The sequence below is a fragment of the Microtus oregoni genome, unplaced genomic scaffold (genome assembly GCF_018167655.1).
Source record: "Microtus oregoni isolate MIOR12 unplaced genomic scaffold, Mior012 000121F_000, whole genome shotgun sequence".
Taxonomy (NCBI): Eukaryota; Metazoa; Chordata; class Mammalia; order Rodentia; family Cricetidae; genus Microtus; species Microtus oregoni.
In genome coordinates, this window is record NW_024544750.1 from 379,421 (window position 1) to 386,317 (window position 6,897).

Below are 6,897 nucleotides of genomic sequence, written 5' to 3' on the forward strand. Positions count from 1 at the left end.
AACGAGAGATATCCAAAATGCGCAACAAATGACAGAGACAACTGACTACCTGGGCAATCACCCAAAGTCTTGTTTGCAATGTTGAGTCAACCAACTTTGGCTAAGGCCTAACATAACTGACATACCATTATTAAAGGCAAGAAACTTTCTTTGAATTATCCTACCCTGTCTTGGCAAGATAAGACAATCCTGTTTCATCCACTTATGGATATTCTGTATCTTTGTCAGTAGTTGAGGTATGGGTTTTTCTTAACCCAAAGGCCAGTTCTGCCAAGAAGACAAGCTCCCAGTGGAGTGTCTTTGGTGCTCAACGTTCTCTCGGGAGTAGAGTGGTGTTGCCAGGAGTGATTGTATCTCGTTTGCACAGAATTCTAGGTTAGATTAAAGGCCATTTTCTACAGCTCTTCGAAGAGGCTGAAGATTATACTATCTATATTAAATATAATCTCTATGTATCTAAAAGACCTCATGAACCTAAAAATAAATATGACAAACATATAATTCTCAATACCTATCTAACTTGAAGACTAAGAGAATAAACAACTGTGCAATATATGAAGACAATGATCTTTAACTGTAAACAATGTCATTACATATCAAATGTAAACAATGTTATTATATAAATAATATCAGAGGTAGAAATATATATTGTAATATGGTAAATGTATCAATACAATATAGAAAACATTATAAGCATACTCTTATACAAAAATAGAGGTAGGAACACTCACATTCAATATTTAATATATCAATATACAAGAAACAGTACCAATAAAATTTTCTAAGAACAGTAATTCACAAATACCAATCATCCCATCAAACCAGTTAATCCCCCCTTTTTTGTAATAATATATACAGCTTTAATTAGGAAATAGACTTACAGAACCAGAAGTTCCAGCGGAGAACAGGAAAGCAGAAGGGAAGGCAGGGAGCATGCCCGCAATCTTTATAATTAAAAAATATCCTCGGGGGATCCTGCCCTACAAGCAAGTTGATTGGCTGGGTCCCTCTACAGATCTGTATGTTTTGTGTTTTGATTATTATATGATGAGGGTTTTTTTTTTGATCCAGTCTATTTGGTGTTCTGGAACCTTCTAGTACCTTCATATGTATATCTTTCTGTAGGTTGGCAAAGTTTTCTTCTATAATTTTGTTGAATATATTTTCTGTGCCTTTGAGCTGGAATTCTTCTCCTTCTTCTACCCCTATTATTCTCAGGTTTGGTCTTTTCATGGTATCCTAGATTTCCTGGATGTTTTGTGTTAAGAATTTGTTGGATTTAGTGTTTTCTTTGATCAATGAGTCTATTTCCTCAATAGAATCTTCAGCTCCTGAGATTCTTTCTTCTCTCTCTTGTATTCTGTTGGTTATACTTGTCTTTGTAGTTCCTGTTCGTTTACGCAGATTTTCCATTTCCAGAGTTCCCTCAGTTTGTGTTTTCTTTATTACCTATATTTCAATCTTCAAATTTTGAACTGTTTCCTTCACCTGTTTGATTGCTTTTTTTTTTTTTTTGGTTTTCTTTGAGGGATTTTTTAATTTCTTCCAGTTTTTGTTTGTCTTCTCCATTTCTTTAATGGAGTTTTTCACTTCCTCTTTAAAGGTCTCTATCATTTTTATTAAGTAACATTTAAAGTTGTTGTTTTCTATATCTTCTGGGTTAGGATGATAAAGTCTTCCTGCTGTGTGTCTGCTGGGTTCTGGTGGTACCATGTTGCTTTTTAGGATGTTGGAGGAGTTCTTGCATTGGTGTCTTCCCATCTCTTCCTTCAACTCTTATGTCTCTTATGTCCACCAAAAATTGGCCTCCATGGAGCTTGCAGGGAATGATGTGTTGGGGGAAGGGTAGACAGCTGTCTAGCAGACTCGCTTCCTGCTGGCTTCTAGAAATGCCAAAGTCACCTGGGGAGGAAGGCCCCTGGCCTTTGGTCCCTGGCCTTTCTCCCATGTGGAGGTTTTAGGAAGTGGAGGATCCAGGGTCCCAGGGCCACTGTTGTCTCACCTCTTATGTCCACCAAGTATTGGTCTCCATGGAGCTCACAGGGAACGGCACATTGGGAGCAGGGTAGATGGATGTCTGACTAAGGAGTATTTAAACAGATGAAAGCTTCCATAAATACCATTTGGTTCATCCCTTCATTTTTTTGTAATCTAAAGTTCAGGAGAAAGAAACTGTTTCTCTCTTCCAATCTCTTCCTGGGCTGAGTTCTGGAATAAAACTTCATACTTCCACTCATGAGAGGGGCATCCACACTAAGGCCTGAGCTTACAGATAGGCATTGATAGCAATGGTGACACTGGGAATTTCCTCAACAACTGTTTTGTTTCCCTTTTTCTCTTGCCTTTTTTATTAAGATTTTTTTTAATACAAACTTTTCTCATTTTACATAGCTATCCCTGTTCCCATTCCCTCCTCTCCTTCTGCCCACCCCACCCTTCCCCACATCCACTCCTCAGAAAGGGTAAGGGAGTCAACAAAGTCTGACACTTCACTTCAAAACAGGACCAAGCTCCCCATCTAGGCTGAGCAAGGTATTCCTCCAAAGAGAATGTACTCCTAGATGCCAGTTCAAGCACCAGGATTAAATCCTGTTCCCACTGCCAGTGGCCCCACAGATTGCCAAGCCTCACGGTTGTCCCCAACATTCAGTGGACCTAATTTTGTCCTATGCAGGTTCACCTACTATCAATCCAGAGTCTGAGCTCTGACTAGCTCAGGTCAGCTGTTTCTGTGGGTATCACCATCATAGTCTTAATCCTTTCGCTCATATTATCACTCCCCCCTCTCTTTGACTGGTCTCTAGTAGTTCAGCCCAGTGCTTTGCTATAGATCTCTGTATCTGCTTCCATCAGTTGTTGGTTGAAGGTTCTATGATGGCAATTAAGGTAGTCATCAATCAATCTGATTACAGGGGAAGACCAGTTTAGGCATCCTCTCTACTGTTTAGCTTCTTAGCTAGGGTCATCCTTGTGGATTCCTAGGGATTTCCCTAGTGCTATGATTCTCACTAGCTCTTAATGGCTCCCTCAATCAAGATATCTCTTTCCTTTCTCTCCCTCACTCTCCTTCCCCCTTTTGCGCATCCCATTCCCTCATGTTTTCCTACTCCCTTCTTCCCTTCCCCTTCCATCCTCCTTTCTCCCCACTCCCGATTTTCTCAGGAGGTCCTGTCTGTTTCCCCTTCCCAGGGGTATCCCATGTATGTCTCTCTTAGGATTCTCCTTGTTACCTAGCTTCTTTGGGATCATGGACTATAGGCTGATTATCCTTTGCTTTAGGTCTAATATCCACTTATAAGTTTGTACATACCATGCTCATCTTTCTGGGTCTGGGTTACCTCACTTAGGGATGTTTTTTTCTAGTTCCATCCATGCAATTTTAAAGATGTCATTGTTTTTTTCCTGCTGAGTAGTACTCCATTGTATAAATGTACCATATTTTCTTTATCCATTCTTTGGTTGAGGGGTATCTAGGTTGTTTCTTGACTCTGGCTATTATGTATCATATTGCTATTAACACAGTTGAGCAAATGTCCTTGTGGTATGAGTGTACATACTTTGGGTATATGTCCAGTGGTATTGCTGGGTCCTGAGGTAGTTCCAGAGACATCACCATCCATGACATCAAGCTCTATTATAGAACTACACTAATGAAAACAACTTGGTATTGGCATAAAAAGAGACAGTTGGACCAACAGAATCAAATTGAAGACCCTGATATTAACCCACACACCTATGACCACCTGATTTTTGATAAAGAAGCTAAAAATTATACATTGGAAAAAAGAAAGCATCTTCAACAAATGGTGCTGGTATAACTGGATGTCAACCTGTAGAAGAATGCAAATAGATCCATATCTATCTCCATGCATAAAACTTAAGTCCAAAATGTATTAAAGACTTCAACATAAATCTAGCCACACTGAACCTCATTGAAAAGAAAGTGGAAAGTAGCCCTGAATGCATGGGCACAGGAGACCATTTCTTAAATATAACACCAGCAGCATGGATACCGAGAGTAACAATTAATAAATGGGACCATCTGAAACTGAGATGCTTCTGTGAGGCAAAGGACATGGTCAACAAGACAAAACTGCAGCCTACAGAATGGGAAAAGATCTTCACTAACACCACATTGGACAGAGGAATGATATCCAAAATATACAGAGAACTCAAGAAACTTGACATCAAAAGAACAAATAATCCAATAAAAATGGGTATATATCCAAACAGAGAATTCTCAACATAAGAATTGCAAATTGCCCAAAGATACTTAAGGAAATGCTTAACATCCTTAGCTATCAGAGAAATGCAAATCAAAATGACTCTGTGATACCATCTTATACTTATCAGAATGGCTAAGATCAAAAACACAGATGAAAGTTTATGTTGAAGAGGATATAGAGTAAGGGGAACACTCCTCCATTGCTGGTGGGAGTGCAAACTTGTACAACCACTTTGGAAATGAATATGGAGGTTTCTCAATAATTGGTTTTGAGTTTCAAAGCTTTAACAGGGAAGCAAGACTCCTTGATGTGCTTTTGACCCCCTGATTCAAGGAGTCCAGATTAGCCAGCAAGTCAAACACCAGGAGTTGGGGTGGCATAGCACCCATCCAGAGGCTCTGATGTGAATGCAAACAGGAACCCTCTATTAGGCAACTGAATGAAAAAAAAAAATGATAGCATAACTGTTCCAAAGTATGGTTGAAGAGAAGAGCTATTGTAGATTGTAACACCTGATTCTGTGTTACCCTCTTGGTACAGTTCGTCTGTCACTGTACCTTACATGAGTCGGGCAAAAGCCTGGAGATTGAAAGAACACACAAGAGACCTGGGTCATTCGAAAGGAGATCAGCCGAATTTTGTTTATTCAACCATGGGGAAATCCTTATATACCTCTAGCTGCACAAGGATTTCCCCCCAGGCAGGTGGGAAATTACCACACCAAAGACGGAGTAAACAATGCCCTACAGCTAATCACCAGTTGGAGCACCAGAACAAACAGAATGTTTTAGTTGGCTGACCAGAAATTGTCCTCAAGATGAACCCCAGGAACAAGGGTAGACCCAGGCCCTACAGTAGATAAGAGGAAGAATATAGCCAGAGGCAGCTGTAAGGGTTCAGACTGAACATAACCAACAGACTGACTTGGGTGATGAGAAAAGGAAGAAGAAAGGGGGGAGGGGAAAAAAGCACATGGAACCAGGAGGATCAAGAGACCAAGAGGACATGTAGCCAAAATGGCTTAGTTATATAGGGAAATGAAACTGGAAGGAAGGGAAGAGAAACTCAAGGGCTACAGAGGGTTAGGGTAGAGGTATACCAGCCAGGATGTCTCTGTAAAAGTTACTTATGAGTAGGGAGTGAGGGAGCTTAGAGGCCAGCATAGACCTTACTATGCTAATAGCACCACAGGCACAGGTTAATGGAGGATTAAGCCCCCTTTGCCAGAGATGGGGAGAATTAGTCCTTTTAGCAAGTAGGAACTACCTTCTTAAGTCTCTGAGGGAATGCTGTCTTTTGTCTAAATGTCCTTGGGAAAAGGAATATCTTGACACCTAACAGCAATCAGAAACCAGAACACAATAAATAGGGATGCAAACAGAGTTGTGGCAATAATTGTTCAACCACCTAAGAGGTATCCCAGGGATAGCAGGACGACACTGTCCATCATTTATATTAAATGCTGTGACAAATATCCTACATAGAAACTCTCCAATTAAAAAAAAAGACATCTGATAATTACTCTCTCCACATCCAAATCCTTCACACACACACACACACACACACACACACACACACACACACACACACACACACACACAATTTTCCATCTCTGGTCTCTGACCTTAAGGACTAGGGGATGGTTTCTCTCTGGATTTCTGTTGCCCTTTGCTGCCCCTTACTTGGCTGCTGCTGGATTTATAAACTGAACACACTTATCTGTTAGGTCTGCTCTCCAGCCTTTACAACCTCCAGGTTTTAAACACAACCTATAATGAAGGTGGAAACATAGGCTGAGGACAGTGTCCTTGGCTCTCTCCAAGCACAGGTCACACTCAAATGTGCTATCCTGATCTTTCACCAGCACCATCCATTGGTTCCCCTGCATTGACATTCTCAGTGCATATAGAGAGCTCCTGGCATTTTTGAGTGTCAGTAAGCTTTCAGTGAAGAGTCTCAAGAGAATCCACTGGGTTATCAGATTATCACCTTGATTTCAGCTCTCAAAGTAAAAGAAAAAAAAAGATGAGGTTTCAAAAGATGGTTTTCTCAGGCCAAGAAGCTTCCCACTGTGTCTTTACAGGGCAGATTTAGAGTCTGGGGTTCATGAGAATCTCTCACTAGAACAGGAGTTTAGTGACTTGAATAGGCTGCTAATAGTACCAGGGTCTTGCTTGCCTCAGCTCCAAGGCCTGCTTCATGGTAGAGAACTTCCTCTTCTTTCCTAAGTCTTGTGTATGTGGTGGGAGAGGTCATAGAGACACATACAAGCTAGCAAAGCACTAAGCACTCTATCACTGAATTAGACATACCTGTAAGTGCCAGGGTTTCCTTGAAGAAAACACTTTTTTTCAAGATTTCTTTCTTTCATTGTCTGTCTCTCTGTGTGTGTGTCTGTGTGTGTATGTTGCCTGCATATGTTCATGTGAACTACACACACAGCTAGTGCCCATAGAGATCAGAAAAAAGTGCTGGATCCTCTGGAACTGGAGCTATGGATGGTTGTGGGGTACTATATGGGTGCTGGAAATGGAACTCCAGATCTTATACAAGAGTACACTAAAAAATTGCTCCAGCCTTCTCCTTCTTAAAAAAAAAAAAGTATTTGTTTGCTTGGTTTTAAATTAGGAACTAGCTGGGTATGATGGCACATGACTGTAGTACCAGAACT